Here is a 19,008-nt window from a genome sequence, read left to right on the forward strand (position 1 = left end):
AGCATGTCCTGTCCAGGGTGGGTTCCCGCCTTGCACTCTGAGCTGTTAGGACAGGCTCTAACCATCTATGACCCTGAACTGGAAGAAGTGGGTTGAAAAATAATGATTTTACTTGTTTTTATTAATCTTTCTTAAATGTATGTATAGCTCACATTTATTTCAATGTTTACTATTTAAAGTGTTTTGGGTCTTTATTTAGAAGTTTGGTGATGTTTCTGTGACCAGAAGTATGTCGTAGGAACTTAACTCTTGTTTACATCAATTAGCCTGTGGTAAAACTGGTTTCGTTTTACGTCGTTTTGCTTAAAGTCACAGTTTCCAAAAACCTATCGACGATGCTAAGTGAGGACTTATTGTACATTAAAGGCATTCACAAATATTATTTGATGGCAATAAATGAAAATAGATACCTTACATGTGACTACTTCTTTTCAAAGAAGGCGTAGCTTCTTCTTATAAAAGCATGTCTTTTGTCCATACAGCACAAAACAGGCAGAGTATTTTCTCATGTTGCCCAGAAAACACTCCTTAATCAAAACCACTAAATGGCTGTTCTTACAATTTTTTCATAGAAATCACAGACTTTACAGTGAGGACACACAGCACCAGCTACAATAAACCCCAGCTGCTGTGGGAGGTATTGTTATACGAACTCTGATCAGTTGCTGAGAGGGCCCAACTAAGGCCACCAATTCTATTCACAGAAGAACAGCACAGCCCCTCACACGGCAATTATTTGCCAATACTTCTGCCCTGGACTATTAACCAAATTAGTTTCCATTCCCTTAAACTGTAAGACTATTATCAGACTTTCAAAAAAATTTTCTAGCTATAAAGACAGACATTTTGGATCATATTGCCAAAATTAAAAAGCTAACGCCAATTATTCTAGTCCCTGAAAATTTCCCAAGCTCCTTCTTTACAGATATTTACAAGTTAGGGTGAAACTCAGCCATTCAGGGTCAATGTTTGAATGAACATCCCATTCAACCTGTGCATTTTAATAATAATTTTCTATAATGCGCACATTTCCTCATTCTCTCACGTTCGGTGAAATTATTCCGTGTGCATGCATGTGTGTGTTAGTTAAATACCTAAACCCGCTAGAAAACTTCTAGTTGGTTGGTACCTACAGCAAGGTGTTATCAAATCAGAATGGAAAGCCGGTAGGATCGGAAATTGGCCGCATGATCATGAAACCAAGAAACTACAACTTTTTTTTTTTTAAGATTTTATTGGGGAATTAGGGAAGGGGGACAGTGTTGGGCAATTGGGGGGAAGGGGAACAGACAACTTGCTGTCCTTTTGTTCTTTAGTCTAGTTGTGGAGGACGCTGCTTCACTGGCCCATGTTGGTATTGTGTTCATTGTGCTCTTTCCGGCTGAGGCAGATCAGTCACCGGCCTCTAGACAGCCGCTCACAGCGGCTCTTGGCAGCTCACACTGGCTGCCGGCCACACACGGTAGCTCATGGCAACCCACTGCAGCAGGGGCTGCAGCCTACACCATTGCCGGCGACTCACGGCACGGCAGTCCAACTCCAGGTTGAGCTGTTGTTCACCCTCTTAGCTGTAAAGGGCGGTGTCACTGGCCCTCATGTGGGATCCAAACCAGGACCCTGCTGATCTGAGCTGGCGTCCCAAGTCAGCTCTTAACCAATGCGCCACTCAGCCAGCCCGAGAAACTGCAACTTTTGATACTAAATGTTTTTTCTGGATATTTTTCACCTCTAAACTTAATATTTTCCTATCTTTCACCAAAACATAGGCTATGAAGATGCCCCATTAATCAGATAATTTTAAAAATGAACTTTTTCAACATATACTCACTGAGTTCCTACTACATGCTAGGCCCATAAATATTTTTAAAATAATTCATATATAAAATAAATATAAGTAAACAAATTACAAAGTATAATAAACATCTTTTAAATGCATAAAAATGAATTCACCAGAGGTAAGAAGTTTGCAGACTATCAAAGATGAAAACTGAAGTGCAATATAAGAAGATAGAAATAACTGAACAATTTTTAGTTTGTAGCAATTGTGACATGGCAACAATTAACACTTTAATATCTGGCCTATGTAGATGTAAAAATAGATTTCTTTTTTAAAAAAAAAGATTTCATTGGAGGAGGGGAAAAGCATTGGGAAATCGGGAAAGGGGAACAGACAAGTTGCTGTCCTTTTGTTCTTCAGTCTAGTTGTGGAGGACGTTGCTTCACTGGCCCATGTTGGTATTATCTTTGTGCTCTTCCGGGTGAGGCAGTCGCTCACTGGCCATTGGGCGGCAGCTCACAAAAGCTCACGCCCGCTGCCAGCCAGCCCCACTGCAGCCTACACGGTCACCAGCGACTCATGGTAGCCCAGCTCCAGGTTGAGCTGTTGTTCACCATTTTAGCTGTAGAGGGCGCAGCGTCACAGGCCCTCATGTGGGATCCGAACCGGGGCCCTGCTGCTCAGAGCTGGTGTCCCAAGCCAACTCTTAACCAACGCGCCACTCGGCCAGCCCAAAATAGAATTTTTTAAAACTCTTAATAAAACAGAAGTAAATTGATATTTTACATTTTATTTATAAAGAATACTAAAAGGCTGGCTTTATGTTCAATGGTTAAACATTATAAACATTCCAACTAAGATACGCATTTAGTGAAGCATTAGATGCATTAAATAATGGACAAGACAAGATGCCCACTGTCATCACAATGTCCTAGAAGTTCTGACTAACATGAGCAATGAAATCTGGAGAGGATAAAGCCAATCACGCCTAATTACCAGGAAGGACAGCATTCACAGGAAAGTCAAGCGAATCGAATGTAGGACTACTGGAAATATCAGTGAAGAAGTTAAGGTAGCTGATTAAACTTACTGAAATCTCCCTAAATTAACAGTGAACAGAAGAGCTGGAGTGGGACAGTCAGTGCAGCACAATTTAGACACAGTGAGAATCTCCTCTACTGCTTCCCAGCTACATAACCCTTGATAAAGTCACCTAATGTTTCTAAACTTTCCCAAGTGTAAAAATTAATACAATTTATTAAACTGTTAAGATAAAAGCTGAAAAGTATACATCCTGGCACTTAGCAGTTCAACTAATGTAAGGCATTATTATTTGTATTAATAAGAGAAAGCCACACTTGTCCCTTCCATAAGTAAAAAGAGGTATTATATTAAATATACAGTAAACATACCATATTAGCCTTCCTAAAATCCAAAGAATCCTGAAATTCCAAAACATATCTGACCCCAAGATTTTGAATAAGGAATTGTGGTCCTGTACCTTTGTAATGCCTCCTTAGAAAAAAAAGATCAATAATAACTTACATTATTGTTAATTCAGCCATATTCCAGGTTCCCCACAATTGTTTTACAGCCCTAAAGAAGCCAAGGGTTCGAGGAGTCTCCACCAAAGAGCTAATCACTACAGATGGCAGGTAGTCCTTTTCTCAGTAAGAACCTACATTCACTAGTAAATTACCCAAATGTCAGCCTCATCCAATTAATAATAAACTCCACAAGCAATAGCATGGACTTTGTGTTTACCACCTTAGCTCTTGTACTTAATACTCAAATTCTTGAATAAATCAATGAATGAACTACATCATCTGACACCCGCATACTTGCCCAATTCTCAATTCAAGCTTCAGTAAGTCCCTTGAGTTAACACTATATAGTGTTGAACAGTGACAATAAGAATGTATCAGTTAGGTTGTTTTCATATACATGCAACATAAAATCCTAAGCCAACTGGATTAAGTAAGAAACTTATTGGCTCATGTAACTAAATAAAAGTCCAGAGAGGTATACTATCTTCAGAGAAGCCTTGATCCAGCAGTTCAACTGACCTGACAGGGTGTGGTTTTTCTTATGGCTTCTTATCCAACTGGCTTTCCTTTTACGGTCAAAAGGTCGCTGTCAGGAATTTAATGACTGTACATTTTCAGGCTGAAATTCAGCAGAAAACGTAAGAACCTTCATCCCAATATTTCTAGCAAATGTCCTAAGATAATTCTGATTGATGTGGCTTATATCGCATGCCTGCCAAGACTGCCTTAGGTTAATACACATGTTATATTCCTACAAACTCCTCATAATGTATGTTAAATAAAGCACACTAAAGCTGACCGTAGTGATTTAAACCTTTTATATTAGTAAATAATGGTATTACTGAATTAAAATTGATGAGTCAAGCACATCATATAACTTTCTTCTTAAAAAGTTATTCCCTCAGGTTTTAAGCACAACCTATCAAGGAAAAAGAAAGCACATTCTTCGCTGAATTGAAATCACTTTTTGAAGGATTCAGAATATGTTACCAGATTACAACACAGGTTTATAATTTTCCTTAACATAACTGAAAGCAACACCACAGATTTCCAGGAAGAAAAAGAGGTTCCTATCCCACTTTTTCAAGAGTATAATATAGCAGAATTTAAAGAAAAGATAGAAGAGTTCATGATATCCTGAGTAAGGCCAAAAAAAAAAAAAAGTGATTTTTGTTTCGTAGAGCTTTAAAATAGAATAATCCATCCTGAGACTCAAGGCTCTTATTAGACACTAGACTCACCCCACTTTCACTCCTCCCCCTCCCACACACACACAATTAGGTCTGAACTGAGCAGAGATGCACTTTTGGGAGTTTCTGTGAATATACATTCCAAAGCCAAACAAATTATTCCTGATTATGTTTCTCCCTACCGTATCTGTCATTTCTATAATTAGCACAGAAAACAGAAAGTAAGCTATTGTTTTTATAACCAAGAAAGCAAAATTTATTAGATGGAAAGCCAATACTCAAATATATAGGACAGATAATAAAAAATAATAATAAAATAAAAAAAAAGGGCCGGCCGAGTGGCGCAGTGGTTAAGAACTGGCTTGGGATGCCAGAGGGCTCCGGTTCGGATCCCACATATGAGGGCCAGTGACACTGCCCTCCACAGCTAAGATGCTGAACAACAGCTCAACCTGGAGCTGGGCTGCCATGAGTTGCCGGCGACGGTGTAGGCTGCAGCCCCTGTGGCAGTGGGTTGCCATGGGCTACCGTGTGTAGCCAGCAGCCAGCATGAGCAGCCAGCAGCCGCAGTGAGCAGCCGTCCAGAAGCCGGCGACTTATCTGCCTCGCCCGGGAAGAGCGCAATGATGGTGCCTGCTTGGGCCAGTGAAGCAATGTCCTCCACAACTAGACTGAAGAACAAAAGGACAGCAACTTGTCGGTTCCCCTTTCCCCAATTCCCCAGTGCTGTTCCCATCCCCCAATTCCCCAACAAAAATCTTTAAAAAAAAAAAAGAAGATAGTACTAGCGTTAGACACAGCAAGGATATAAACATAGCACTTGACTTAGCAATAACCACAAACATACATTACCATACAACACAGAACGCAATCAAGTAGAAATGCATGGGACTTTGAGAGACAGTGGATAATCAGAAAGGGAGAAAGCAAATGAATCAGGATGATTTCCACAGCAAGCACAATAAGGAAATTTGTTATCCCACATAAGGAATCCACAATTAGGGTGGTTCTAGGCATAGCAAATGGGCTCCAGTTCTATGGCTCCACAATTTTCTGGCCTCTGGCCTTTACGTAAGGACATCACCTTCCGGCCAGTAGCTAAGATGGCTACAGTTACAGATGCCACATCCAGATAATACAAGCTCTAGGGAGAAGAGGGGCCATCTCTTTGCTTCTTTCTCAAAAGTGAGATAACCTTTCCCTTTTATTTCCCATTGGCCAAAACTGGATCTCATACCCATTCTTAGAACAATCCTTTCCAAAGGCAATGAGACCTAACATAACCAAGATCGGAACGGATGCTGGGAACTAGCATGACCATCCCTTGAGTGTTAGCTGACTATTCCAAGGAGGACGGGCCCTGGGGGATGGGATGATTTGGACTGGAGAAGAAATAAAAAATAAAAATAGAGGCAAAGAAGGGATGTGCCTCACCAAACAAGAAAGCGAAACTGCAATCATACAAGAAATACGCTGCCAGGGACAAAGAATTCTCTTCAACTGGACTGTCGTCATTCTCATACAAAAATTAACTTACTATTCAACAACAATCAGTAAGTGCTTAGAATGTAGAAACAATTCTCTTTGTAAGGAAAGGACTTAGGTTATCAGTGGGGATGTTCAGACTCACCACTCCTTGTCAACAGAGCCACCCATTCAGCTATCTCTGGGTTGAAAACACCCCATATTATGCAGAGAGATGACTGCAGACTCACTGTCAGTAGTTGTTCCTTGAAGGTTTCTTCTCACTTAGGTCTGAGGTTTCACTCAGAAGTCCACACACTTACAAACGGCCCTACCTGCAAATGAAAGCGTACAATTAGGAGGCAAAAAGCTGCAGAAAGCAGTTCCTCTCTTGCCTGTATATAATTAACTGATGCATCTGAAAACTGGACTTAAAAACACCAGATTCACAAAGCACCATGTTCAAACTGAGTGACATGCATGCCAAAGGTTGTAATGTGGTAATCACAGTCACCACCCTTTTCCCATTATATAAATTTATGGTACTGTCCACCATATACCAGGTGTAACTCTTACCAAAGGTTGCCTACTGGGCAGAATCCAACACACACATTTGTTTAGTGCACCACAGGCTGACCCCCACAGTATATTAAAGAGTAGCTGCCTAGATTTACAGAAGGTTTAACATAAGAATCAGGATTTCTGAGGTCCCTTGAAAAAAATCAGAAGATGGGGCACTCATGGACCCACATTCCCACATGGTAACACTCTGTGGGAGCTTCAGAAGGTGGTGGGCTCTGCAGTTCTCCTCAGATGTCATTACTCTCTTACATATAATCCAGCTCACAGTCATCTGTCTGGACCCTGCTGGCATCTGAGCTTGCAAACTCTTCTATTTATTGATAACAACTCACAGGGAACATCTACTACTATCAAAGCCAAGCATGCTTATGTCTTGAGGATACAATATAGCATAGGAATAACCGCATTGGCTTTGGAGTCAGAGGGCCCTAGGTTTGAACTCTAATTCTGCATATGACCAGCTGCGTGATCTCAGGCCTGTTTTTAACCTAAGATATAGTTCTTCATTTACAAGCCTCCAAATAAACATATAAGTACTTAACACAGTCAATAAACAACAGGCCTAAAATCTAACATGTCCAAGCTGAATCGATAATCCCAAATCCACTGCTTCCTCAGACTTCCTCATGTCAGTAAATCACTGTGGTCCATGCAGTCAGTGCTCAAAGCCTCAAACCCCAGAGTCCCTACCATATACTCTCCCTCATCCTACCCAAACCATCACCAAGGCACTTGGTTTTCTCTCTACAATATATAATTTGAATGAATTCTTAGAATCTCATAAAAACAAACAGCAATTCCTCCCTCAGAGTCAATTACTTTCTTGACATTGCCTACAAATTCATAATGGTAGCTCGAAATTTCAAGGTTCCATTTTATGAGGAATATTAGTATTTCATTAAAAGAAAAATGAAGACAAAACAGTGGGAATGCTACACCTTCCCACCTGCAAGGTACTGATCCATTACATCTTTTTAAGCTTACACATTTCTTCAAATCTAAACTGAAAATGAACCAGGGCACTATGATTAATCTGAAAATGAAATTAAGACAACTAGAACTAATAAGTGAGTTTAGGAAGGTTGCAGGATTTACAAGATCAATACTCAAAAACAATTCAACTGTTCAGAGATCAAAACTGAAATGTAAAATATTATTTACAGTGTCATCTGGAAATATGAAATAATCAGAAATAAATTATCAATTGATGTACAAAGACAAACACTATGTTCAAAGATCAGTGGATTCAATGATGTTACGTCAATTCTCAATTTGAGCAACAGATTCATTGTATTTCTAATCAAAATCCCAGTTTTTATAGAACTGACAAGCTGACTCTAAAATTCTTATGGAAATGCCTGAGTTAAAATAGCCAAAACTTCAACGAATAATACTGGAAGTCTTATACTACCTGACTTTAAGATTTCTTATAAAGTTATGACAATCAAGATAGCGTGGTACTGGCATAAAGAGACAGATTAACAAAACAAAATTGAGAGTCCAGAACTAGCCCTATATGTATTTGGTCAACTAATTTTCCACAAAGCTGCAAAGGCAATACAGTGGGGAAAGGATAGCCTTTTTAAAATTTTTTTATTATTATTAATTTCAGGTGTACAAAACAACATGATTAGACATTTACACCCCTCAGAAAGTGACAACCCCAACAAGTCTACTACCCATCCAACACCATACATAGCTATTACACCACCAATGACTATATTCCCTACGCTATACTTCACATCCTGTGACTATATATATATTTTTTTTAATTATAGTTGACATTCAATACTATTTTATATTAGTTTCAGGTATACAGCACAGTGGCAAGGCATCCATATAACTTATGAAATGATCCCCCCATCAAGTCCAGCACACATCCGACACCACTCAGTTTTACAACATTTTTTACTATATTCCCCCATACTGTACTTTACATCCCCACGACTGTTTTGTAACTACCAATTTGTACTTTCTATTCCCTTCACCTTTCTCACTCAGCCCCGAATCCCCGCTCCCATAAAGCAACCATCAGTTTGTTCTCTGTGTCTGAGTCTATTTCTGATTTGTTTGTTCGTTTATTCTGTTCTTTAGATTCCACATATAAGTGAGATCATATGGTATTTGCCTTTCTCAACAAATGCAGCTGGAATGATTAAAAATTCCATATATAAAAATTAACTCAAAATGGATCATTAACCTAAAAGTAAAACCTAAAGCTATACAACTTCAGAAAGAAAACTTCAGGGGAAAGTTTTTGTGGCCTTGGCTCTAAGATTTCTTAGCTACAACACAAAAGCATAATACATAAAAGACAAAAGTGATAAACAGGACTTCATTTAAATTACTAATTTCTACTATTTGCAGGACATTGTTAATAGAATGAAAGCCACATTCTCAAAGAAAATACTTGCAAATCATGCTATCTGAAAGTGGACTTGTATCCAGAATATAAAAAGAACTGTCAAAACTCAATAATGGAAAACCCAACTTAAAACAGGGACAAATGATCTGAACACACTCTTCACCAATGATATGCACACAGCAAATAAGCACACAAAAATATGCCCAGCATCACTATTCATTAGGAAAATCCAAGTGTTAGCAAGGGTATGGAGCAACTAAAACTCTCTTACATTGTTGGTGGTAAAAATGTGAAATGGCAAAACCACGCTACAATACAGTTTGGCAGCTTCTTTAAAAATTAAACACATACTTACATACAACCCAGCCATTCCATTTCTAAGTACGTATCTAAGAGAAATGAAAGTGTATGCCCACAAAAGACTGTTTATAGCAGCTTTATTTATAAGTGCCCCAAACTGGAAACAACCCAATATCATCATCAGGTGAATACAGCAGCCCCCCCTTATCTGTGGGGGCTACCTTCCAAGACCTTCCCAGTGGATACCTGAAACCAGACAGTACCAAACCCTATATATCCTATGTTCTTTCCAATACATATATACCTATGATAAAGTTTAATTTGTACATCAGGCACAGTAAGAGATTAACAACAGTAACTAATAAGAAAATAGAACAATTATAACAATATGCGTAATCTAAGTTATGTGAATGTGGCATTAAGTAAAATAAGGGTCACCTGAACACAGCACTGCAATACTGCGACGACCGTCAATCTCATAACCAGGATGGCTACTAAGTGACTAACAGGCAGGTAGCTTATACTGTGTGAACACTTTGGACAAAGGAATGGTTCATTCCCCAGGCAGGACAGAGCACGGCGGCACGAGACTTCATACTACTCAGCATGGAGTCCAATTGAAAAGTTATAAATTGTTTATTGCTAGAATTTTCCATTTAATATTTTGGGTACATGATTGACCGCGGGTAACTGAAACAGCAGAAAGTGAAACCACAATAAGGGGGACTACTGTATAGCTAGCCATTCAGTGTATTACTACTTACAATAAAAAATAAACTCATCAACATGGATGACTCTCAAAATAATGCTCAAAAGCCACACCAAGAGCCTACACTATAGAATCCATTTATATAAATTTCTACAATCTCTAGTGATAGAAAGCAGTTCAACTGATTGCCTGGGAATACAGGTGGATGGGCAAAAGGCCTACAAATGGTTGAAAAGAAACTTTTGGGGGTGACCGATATTTTTATTATCTTGAGCGTAGTGATATATATGACAAAATTTATCAAACTGAACACTTTAAATATGTGCAGTTAATTTTGGGGGTAAAACAAAGTAATTAATTGCATATTAATATTTGGTAACAAGACTGATTAATATGAAAAGCAGGACCCTTTTGATACATTGAGCTTGAAAATCACGGCTACAATCTTCCTCTTCAGAAAACAACTCTTTCAAAAGTATAATATCTCAATGCTAAGGATTAAAAACTCAATTACTGGTCACAAAGAAAATATACATATGCCAAAAACAGCACTCTAACTTAGTATCATTTGGCATGGGCAAAAAGGAAATTTGGTGTATTTCCACATTACTCATTCAATTCCAGTTCACAAAGTACCTCAGTCTTTCATTGCATTTGTTAAGAATTAGATAAAAAGTATTAAGCTGAAGGAAAAGACATTTTAATATAATCATTCGATTAGCATTCATCTGGGTATCACTACTATTGTAAAATGTACTTCAAATTCTGCTTAGAATTAATGAGAATACATGAAATTAGATGCAGTCTGTTAAATGTTGGCATGGCTTGGTGCTTTTTGTACCATATTAAATGCCACCTCTAGTCCCATCTGCTGTTATTTATAGTGAGAGGTTTAGCAAACTATTATTTCCTTAGCTGAATTTAACCATTAAATTTTATTTTATATAATATCAAAAGTGTATACTCCAATCTCTACCCAGAGACTTCTATTCTCCCAAGTTCATCAGTATCAGTTCCACCATATTAAAAAACTTTTTTTAAAAAGCTGCATCTTTAAAGAAATTAGATAACAGTGCTACCTTTGAATACTTTTAGGGCAGTAACAGAAAGTAATTGCGCTAATTCTGCACCACCCCAAAGGGCAAAACTCAAGTAAATGAGTGGGGGCTGTATTATAATGTGCTCCACATATTAGAACGTCTTTGAGTCACTGCTGCCTAAGGTGAAATGTCCCTTCATGGGGTTCCTATCAACCAGTGGTCATGGTATCAGGATAGTGATTCAAAAGTCTCCAAAATAGTTGATTTTGACCAACTTTTTTATTCCTTCCAATGCTCACATCCTCTTATGAATTCAAAAATAAAATCCTTTTTTTTTTAAAGATTTTATTGGGGAATCAGGGAAGGGAACAGACAAGTTGCCGTCCTTTTGTTCTTCAGTCTAGTTGTGGAGGATGTTGCTTCACTGGCCCATGTTGGTATTATCATTGCGTTCTTCACAGGTGAGGCAGATCGGTCGCCAGCCTCTGGACAGCTGCTCACAGCGGCTCTTGGCAGCTCACACCGCCTGCCAGCTGTTCACGGTAGCTCTTGGCCGCTCACGCTGGCTGCTGGCCACTCATGGTAGCTTATGGCAGCCCACTGCAGCAGGGGCTGCAGCCTACACCGTCACCTCGCAGCAGCCCAGCTCCAGGTCGAGCTGTTGTTCACCATCTTAGCTGTAGAGGGCAGTGTCACAGGCCCTCATGTGGGATCGAAACCAGGGCCCTGCTGCTCAAGAGCTGGCGTCCCAAACCAGCTCTTAACCAACACACCCTCGGCTGGCCCTAAAATTCATTTTTAATTACCCAAATCCACTGCAATTTAAAAGTGTTAAATTTAAGCTGATCAAACTATAAAAAGCTAAAGTCCTAAGTCTTACAATAATATTTTTGTTTAGATTCCACTTTTCCCAAATAAATAGTAACTTAAATTATCAGACCTTGACCCTATTACTCTGATGTTGAATGAAAAATAAATGCTTAATACATGTCCCATTCCCTTGCTCATTTAATGTCCAACACCAATTCCTTTTTTTCCCCCAAAAGAAATATAGATCTGGTAGGGACAAATAAAGATATGTAAGAAATCTAGTCCAATTTTCTCATTTTATAGACTCAGAACGGTAAAAAAAATTTACCCCAAATTTCATAACTAATCAGTACGTCAGCACTACAATAAATCACTGCCATGTATTTCCTCCCTAAGTACACTGTAAAGAAATGCATACAACCATTCACTTACACAGTTAAAGTGAAAAGTTATCTGGGCAATAACGCCATAGCCAGTGGTGACACTGTTACATTCAAAACATTTTGTTTTGCCTCTTGCTATCATTTGCTAGTGCTGTTAACATGCCTAGACCATAAAATGTGTAGAATGTAATAGGGTTACAGAAATGGATACAGGTGAGGGTGTAATGCTGGAGTTTCAGAATCTGGTGGAAAAAGCTGATATGCCTTAATAAGAAATAAAAAAAAGAAGTGATGAGGTAATAAAGATGGTGGGAATGCAACATGTACAACCACTTTGGAAACAGTGTGGCAATTATCTCATAAACATATATAAACACTTACCAGGAAGAGTGAAATGCTTGGCCTTTCCATCTGGTTCAAGCCAGTGTTCTCTCCAGGGCCTACAGGCTAATACAAAAACAGCCCCTCCCATTCTCCCCATTCCCGACCTAAAAGAAGCCTGAACTCTACTTTAAGATGGATTTGAAGATCTATTAGGGTTCCCATCTTCTCGTTTGATGCCTTCTCAATCAATAAACCTGTCCTTACCCCAAACTCTGATGTTTTAAGGTTTGGCTTTTTGAAGTATCAGCACATGGGCTTTTGACTGGCAATAGGAACCCAAACAAACCCACTCCCAGAAGCAATGAACATATGAGTATGTACACACAAGGAATATGGGCTAGAGGAGGTGGTTAAGAAAACAGGCTCCTGAGTAAAACTGTCCAAGTTTGAATTCTGGTTCTGCTACTTACTAGATGTGTTGTTGACTTTGGGCAAGTTACTTACCATGCCTCACTTTCATAAACTGTAAAACAAATAATTCATAAGGCTATTGTGAGGTTTAAATTAGGTTAATACATGTAAAAGGCCTAGAACATGGTCTGGCACAGAGTGAGCCGTCAGAAGTATGGTGATCAGAAGGGGAACTGAGCTTGATATATGATGGATTATGCTAGTAATTTTCTTAATAACGTTCAGAGAACATTTTAAAATACATATACACACCCAGAGCAACTGCAGTACAATTTAGTGTCCAAGAGTGTACCTGGGACCGGCCGAGTGGCACATTGGTTAAGAGCTGGCTTGGGATGCCAGAGGGCCCCAGTTCGGATCCCACATGTGAGGGCCTGTAACACTGCCCTCTACAGCTAAGATGCTGAACAACAGCTCAACCTGGAGCTGGGCTGCCTTGAGTTGCCCGGCGACAGCATAGGCTGCAGCCCCTGCTGCAGTGGGTTGCCATGGGCTACCGTGTGTGGCCAGCAGCCAGCGTGAGCGGCCGTCCAGAAGCTGGCGACTGATCTGCCTCGCCCGGGAAGAGCGCAATGATGGTGCCAACTTGGGCCAGTGAAGCAGCATCCTCCACAACTAGACTGAAGAACAAAAGGACAGCAACCAATTCCCAATAAAAATCTTAAAAAATAAAAGTGTGTACCTGGATTTGGATTCATGGTCTATAGTAGGCTATTTCATTGTTTCCGATTCTAACCATGGAGAATTACACACAAGATATTTTACCATCCCAAGATTTGGTTTCATCAACTCTAAATGAAGACAATGTCACTTATCTCAGAGGGTTGTTTTAACACATTGAGGATGGGGCATTTAAATATAGAGACCCAAATCTGCGTCACTGGTCCACAATGTGTTAAATGTATAGACGCAAATCTGCATCACCGGTCCACAATATGTTAAGAATGTGATGACGTATAAAGTGTTTACTTAGTACAAGGTAGCTAAAAACTAATACTATTTTGTTACACTCTTAGTAAAATAAGTACATTATAACTAGAGTGACCATTCATCCTTGTTTTTGATACTCCCAGTTTATGCAGATTTTCACAATGTAATTAATAATAATATCTATTCCCCTTCCTATCTCAGTATGTCCCAGTTTCCATGATAAATGAATGATATGGTCACCATAATTTATAACTGAAATACTTTCAAGATTTGCCCTGTATTTAGCTCTTCATCATCCTAAATATTCTTATTTCCTTTTAGTAGCATTGCCTCTTTGCTATCCAACTCACTGCCCTCCTTTTCCAAACACAGAGAAAGAGAGAGAGAGACAGAAAGAGAGAGTCAGTCAGTCTCTGGCTCTCTTTATCTCCTTTATCCAGGTGCTTGGTGACCTGAATGCTTCAAATCCAGATTCCTCCATGGTCCCATGCTCCTCACAATGTCATGTCTTCCAAGCCTATTCTTTCTCAAATTCTTATCTGTCCCTTTAATCTCAATTCCACAATAAAAACTAGTGACCTAAAAACACCAACACTACCAATAATGGATTAAAATTTTAGGTCTCTTCAGGAATATCTACATTTTAACAGATAACTCCTAGAAAGACAATGCCTTAACGCAAAGTAAAGAGTTTCTAATAACATGAGTGCCAGATACTGTGCCAGTTAAGTAGAAAAGACCATTAGAGAGTCATTTTCACTCCTCTAATCAAACAATTTAGTGGCTTTCTACTAAATGAGTACATCAGAACAGCCTTGGTCTCCTCCCATTTTGCACATTCCCAAATAATCCAGCCAAAAAATCTCAGCTCAAATATCACATAACAGTTCTTAGGGGTTTTGTCCTTGCCTTCCTCTTTCACTCTGCAAATCCTGCCCTAGGTTATTTCCACCACTTCCGAGTTCAATTACCACATGGATACTGATGTCAGCCAAATCTGTATTTCCAGCCGAGGCTTGAGCTCCGTCCCAAAGCTCTCCAGCTAGGTGGATGCAGCTTACTCTCACATCTCCAACTGCAACACAGCACATCTCAGCGTGGATGGCAACCTCGCCTCAAGCTTAACTCAGCTCCACTTCTTTCCCACAACTCCTCTACTCCAATCCCATTCAATTTAAACTCTCTCATCTATGCAGTTCCCCAAACCAACAAGGGCATTATCTTTTACTCCTACCTTTCCATCTCTTCCCCTACAGCCAAATAACAATCAAATTCTCTCAAGTATTTTTCTAATCTGTTTCTTCCTAATCCTAGAGCCGCTAGTCCAGGTCTGGGCACCACCATCAGATCTAAGAAATACTGTTAACAGCTGCCCTCCAATCTCTGCCCCTCCAATTCATTTCCATTTGGGCTAGAATGATCCTTCTAAAATGAATGTCTCATCGCGTTTTGTTTTTTTTCTTTCCTAACTTAAAACTCCCTTTAATGACTGCTTGTCCTCAGGAACAGTTCAGTTCTTAGTACAGCTTCTAAGGGACTTTATGATTTGGTCCCCACTTTTCAACCTCACTTACTGCCGCTTCCACTCAATGCCAAGTAATTAAGTCAACCACCCATTCTCAATGTGTTTCTCAAAAACAGGCTCGCCCACCCCCACCCCCCACCGGGCATCACATTTGCTATTCACCTCTGCCTGGCATACTCTTTGGAACTTGATATGGCCATCACTTCCTTCAGGAAGTCTTCCCTGACCTCCCCAGTCAGTGTGAGGCCCTCTTCCAATGGATCATGGGCCTTCTCCTCAGGGCACGTACATTGCCAAAGGCTATCAGTCCTGGCTACAGATCCTGTGGGGAACTTAGGGCCAGAATTTCAAATCCAAAAGTTCAGAAATATGGCATCCTGTTTTGAGTGCCGTATCTTAAGAGATATTAATAAGCCAGAATGTATCCAGAGAAGAGAAAGCAGGATGGTGAGGACTCTGAAAATTACATCACATAAGCAAGAGTTAAGGAAACTAGAGATTGAGCCTAGCAAAAAGCGCAGGGGGGAGGTATGACAGCCTTCAAATATGTGTAGGCCTTAGCACATAACATGTGAAAGAGGAAACAGGCTTACTGTGGGTTGTCAAAGACGGTGCAACCCAAGTCACTAGGTAGAAGTTTCAGGAAGGCAATTTTTGGTTTAAATAAAGGAAGAACCACCTAAAAGTATAACTTCCCAAAAGATAATGGGTTTCTAGAAAAGTGGTGAACTCATAGTCACTAGAGGTTTTAAAGGCCAAGAACACTAAGATTTCGACATATGGGAGAATGTCAGACTATAAAATGTCTAGTCCAAATCAACTCTAAGATTCTATGACACATAAATTCATAAAATATTTTAAACATGACGAGGTAGCAGCACAATTAAAGCATATTATTCTATCCCACCCTAATAAAAAGTATAAGTTTGTAAAATGTGAGATTTAACTGCCTGTTTTACAAAGAAATTAGAGGAATTATAAAAATAGCTAAAGATTTTTTTTTACATTAACTTTCTAAAGAAAAAAATGTTTTCAATAAGATTGAAAGTAGGGAGAATCTCCTAATTTGTTATTTGACGCTGTATGAAAAAAAACTTAGGTGCTCATTTGTCAATTTATTCAGATAGAATGCTGATTTCTCAATGGGTAAAAATGATGTCAAAAAGGCTTACTGAAGATGTAGTAACCTTTAAAGAGTTTGCAGACTAACAAATATTTGGTTTCTGATTTATACATAAGAGAGAAAGACAAGGGAGAATTTTAAAAGGTTTCCTAATGTTTTACAGAACTATAATGGCAATGGGTACAAAAAGAAAAACTACTGGGAAAAATGTGGCGAAATATAAAAACTGTCCTCTCTGCTGTCTTATTTGATTGTATCTTGAAGTTAAATTGATCTGGAAAGAAGTCGTTTTGCATGAGTGAGAACCAAAATACAAAAAGAGAATATACAGTGTCTATCCTCATAGTATGACTTTTTTTTTTAAAGCACATAAAAATATCTAAATTAGTAAGTCACTGTCATCTTGAATTCACTATTTATAACCTCTATTCTTTTACTTTATAACACTTAGAGAAAAAATATTCTATTTTCATTAAAACATTAGCTTTAATAAATATGCTGTCCTCTTAAGTTTGACTTTATTCAGGGAGATGGGATGGTCTTATTCTCCATAGGAAAAACGTTTATAGTAAGAGTCTTTAAAAATAAGTCAAACTTCTAAAACATTATTCATCTTTCCATACAATTTTCCAAAACACTATCGCAGATATGTATGAAGGCTGTAACAGGCAAGTGACGTAAATGAACTGCCAAGTCTCTGTTAAGGGTTGCATTGTGTCCCTTTCCCCTCCCCACCCCCCAAAAAGATATGCTGACATCCTGACCCCCCTCCCCGCCCATCCTACCCCCTCTGAATGTGACCTTATTTGGAAATAGGGTTGTTGCAGATGTAATTAAAGTGATGTCATAATGGAGCAGGGTGGACTCTAACCCAATATGGTCTGTGTCCTTATAAGAAACCAGCCATGTAAAGGCATAAAGACAAACAGAAGAAAGCCAAGTGACAATGAAGGCAGAGAGTGGAGTCAATGTAGCTGCAAGCCTGGGGACACCAAAGACTGCCAGCAAATCAATAGAAGCTGGGAAGAGGCAAAAAATCCCCCTAGGTTTCAAGGGAGCGTGGCCCTGTTGACACCTTGATTTTGGACTTCCAGCCTCTAGTACTATGGGACAACAAATTTGCGTGTGGTACTTCATTGTGGCAGCCCTAGGAAATTAGTACAACTTCCATTTAATTAGAAGAGTGGAAAAAGTCACATGAATGTAAATGTTACAATCATGATCTCTACAATCCATTACCCAATCCAAACAGGATTTTGGCCTTGCTTTGCCATGGTCATTATCAACAAGTCCTCCGGATCATCAGGAGTCCATGTTTCTATTAACTATCCCATGTATTCACTATCTAGGCTAGACTGCTATCTAGGCCACTAGGTTTCATAAATGTGATTGTGTGTTTCCATCATTTTCTAATTGGGTAAACAGTCTTCATATTGTTACATCTTCATCTTATTTACTCACTTATTTTGACTAGGTAGAACATGTACACAGTAAAATGGAATATAAAGTACTTCACCTCCACTCTCCTGACCATGAATCACCCTGTTCTCCACTCTAAAGACAACCATCACCAGTATTTTATGTATCTTTCCCAAGATTCTATGCATTTATAAAATTATATATATGTCGTGTGTGTGTGTGCGTGTGTGCATGTGTGTGTGTGTGAAATAAATGGTAGCATACTCTGTATATCATTCTGTACCTTGTCCTCATCACTTCATGTATCTTGGGAGGTTGTTCTGTATATGTAGAACTTATATTTTTATTTGCTGTACAGTATTCCACTATATAGATGCATCATAATATATTTAACCCATCCCCTAAACCCATCCCTATAAGTGGATACTTAGGTTGCTGCCAATATTTATCTTTATCACAAACAATGCTGTAATAGCTATCTTTTATTTGTCTTTTCATTGAGCCCTTTCTTTGCCATCCCATCTATAACTGCAATCTCCTGTTCCCTACCCTGGCAGTTCCATCTTGCTCTCATAATTTTTGTTTCCTCACAGCACTTTCAGTCATCTGGCATTCTATATATTTTACTCATTTATTGCTTGTCTTCACCAACTAGAATGTAGGGTCTATGAAAACACAGATTTTTGTCCCTTTCGTTTGCAGCTGAGCCCCTAGTACCTGAATGCCTGACACATAGCTAGTTCTCAGTAGTTAATGAATAACTGAATGTTTTTATTTAATCCTATAAAAGAAAAAAATACGTACCTGGTAACTAAAGGGTACAATGTATCCTCCCTTCAAGGCAAAATAAGTCATAGTTCTCAAACTGAGCAGTCATTTGTCCTCTCTGTCGTGTATTAATTTTCTATATTGTGTCAAATAAGACTTTCATTTTAATTTGATATAATCTGTGAACCTAGGAGTGTCTCAATTTAATCCAGCCTATTTGACCAAGGATAATGTTTCCTGGTCTATCCGCATATTAACCTAAATAGTGGGCACTTAACTGA

General features: G+C 39.0%; 1 protein-coding gene across 6 annotated transcripts in view; it reads right to left on the minus strand.

Moving 5' to 3' along the window:
• CDC42SE2 (CDC42 small effector 2) overlaps positions 1 to 19,008 on the minus strand; it is a 124,150-nt gene that overhangs the window by 72,931 nt on the left and 32,211 nt on the right. For 3 of the 6 annotated variants that reach the window (XM_019642269.1, XM_019642266.1, XM_019642267.1), the window contains exon 2: positions 6,230 to 6,313. The exons of 2 other annotated variants lie outside the window; for them this stretch is intronic. The gene's annotated coding sequence lies outside the window, so the exon portion shown is untranslated. Of the gene's footprint in view, positions 1 to 6,144; positions 6,314 to 19,008 lie in introns of all 6 variants that reach the window. One more of the 6 variants, XM_019642268.1, reaches the window with a different exon arrangement.

This window comes from Hipposideros armiger, unplaced genomic scaffold (genome assembly GCF_001890085.2).
Source record: "Hipposideros armiger isolate ML-2016 unplaced genomic scaffold, ASM189008v1 scaffold_66, whole genome shotgun sequence".
Classification (NCBI taxonomy): domain Eukaryota; kingdom Metazoa; phylum Chordata; class Mammalia; order Chiroptera; family Hipposideridae; genus Hipposideros; species Hipposideros armiger.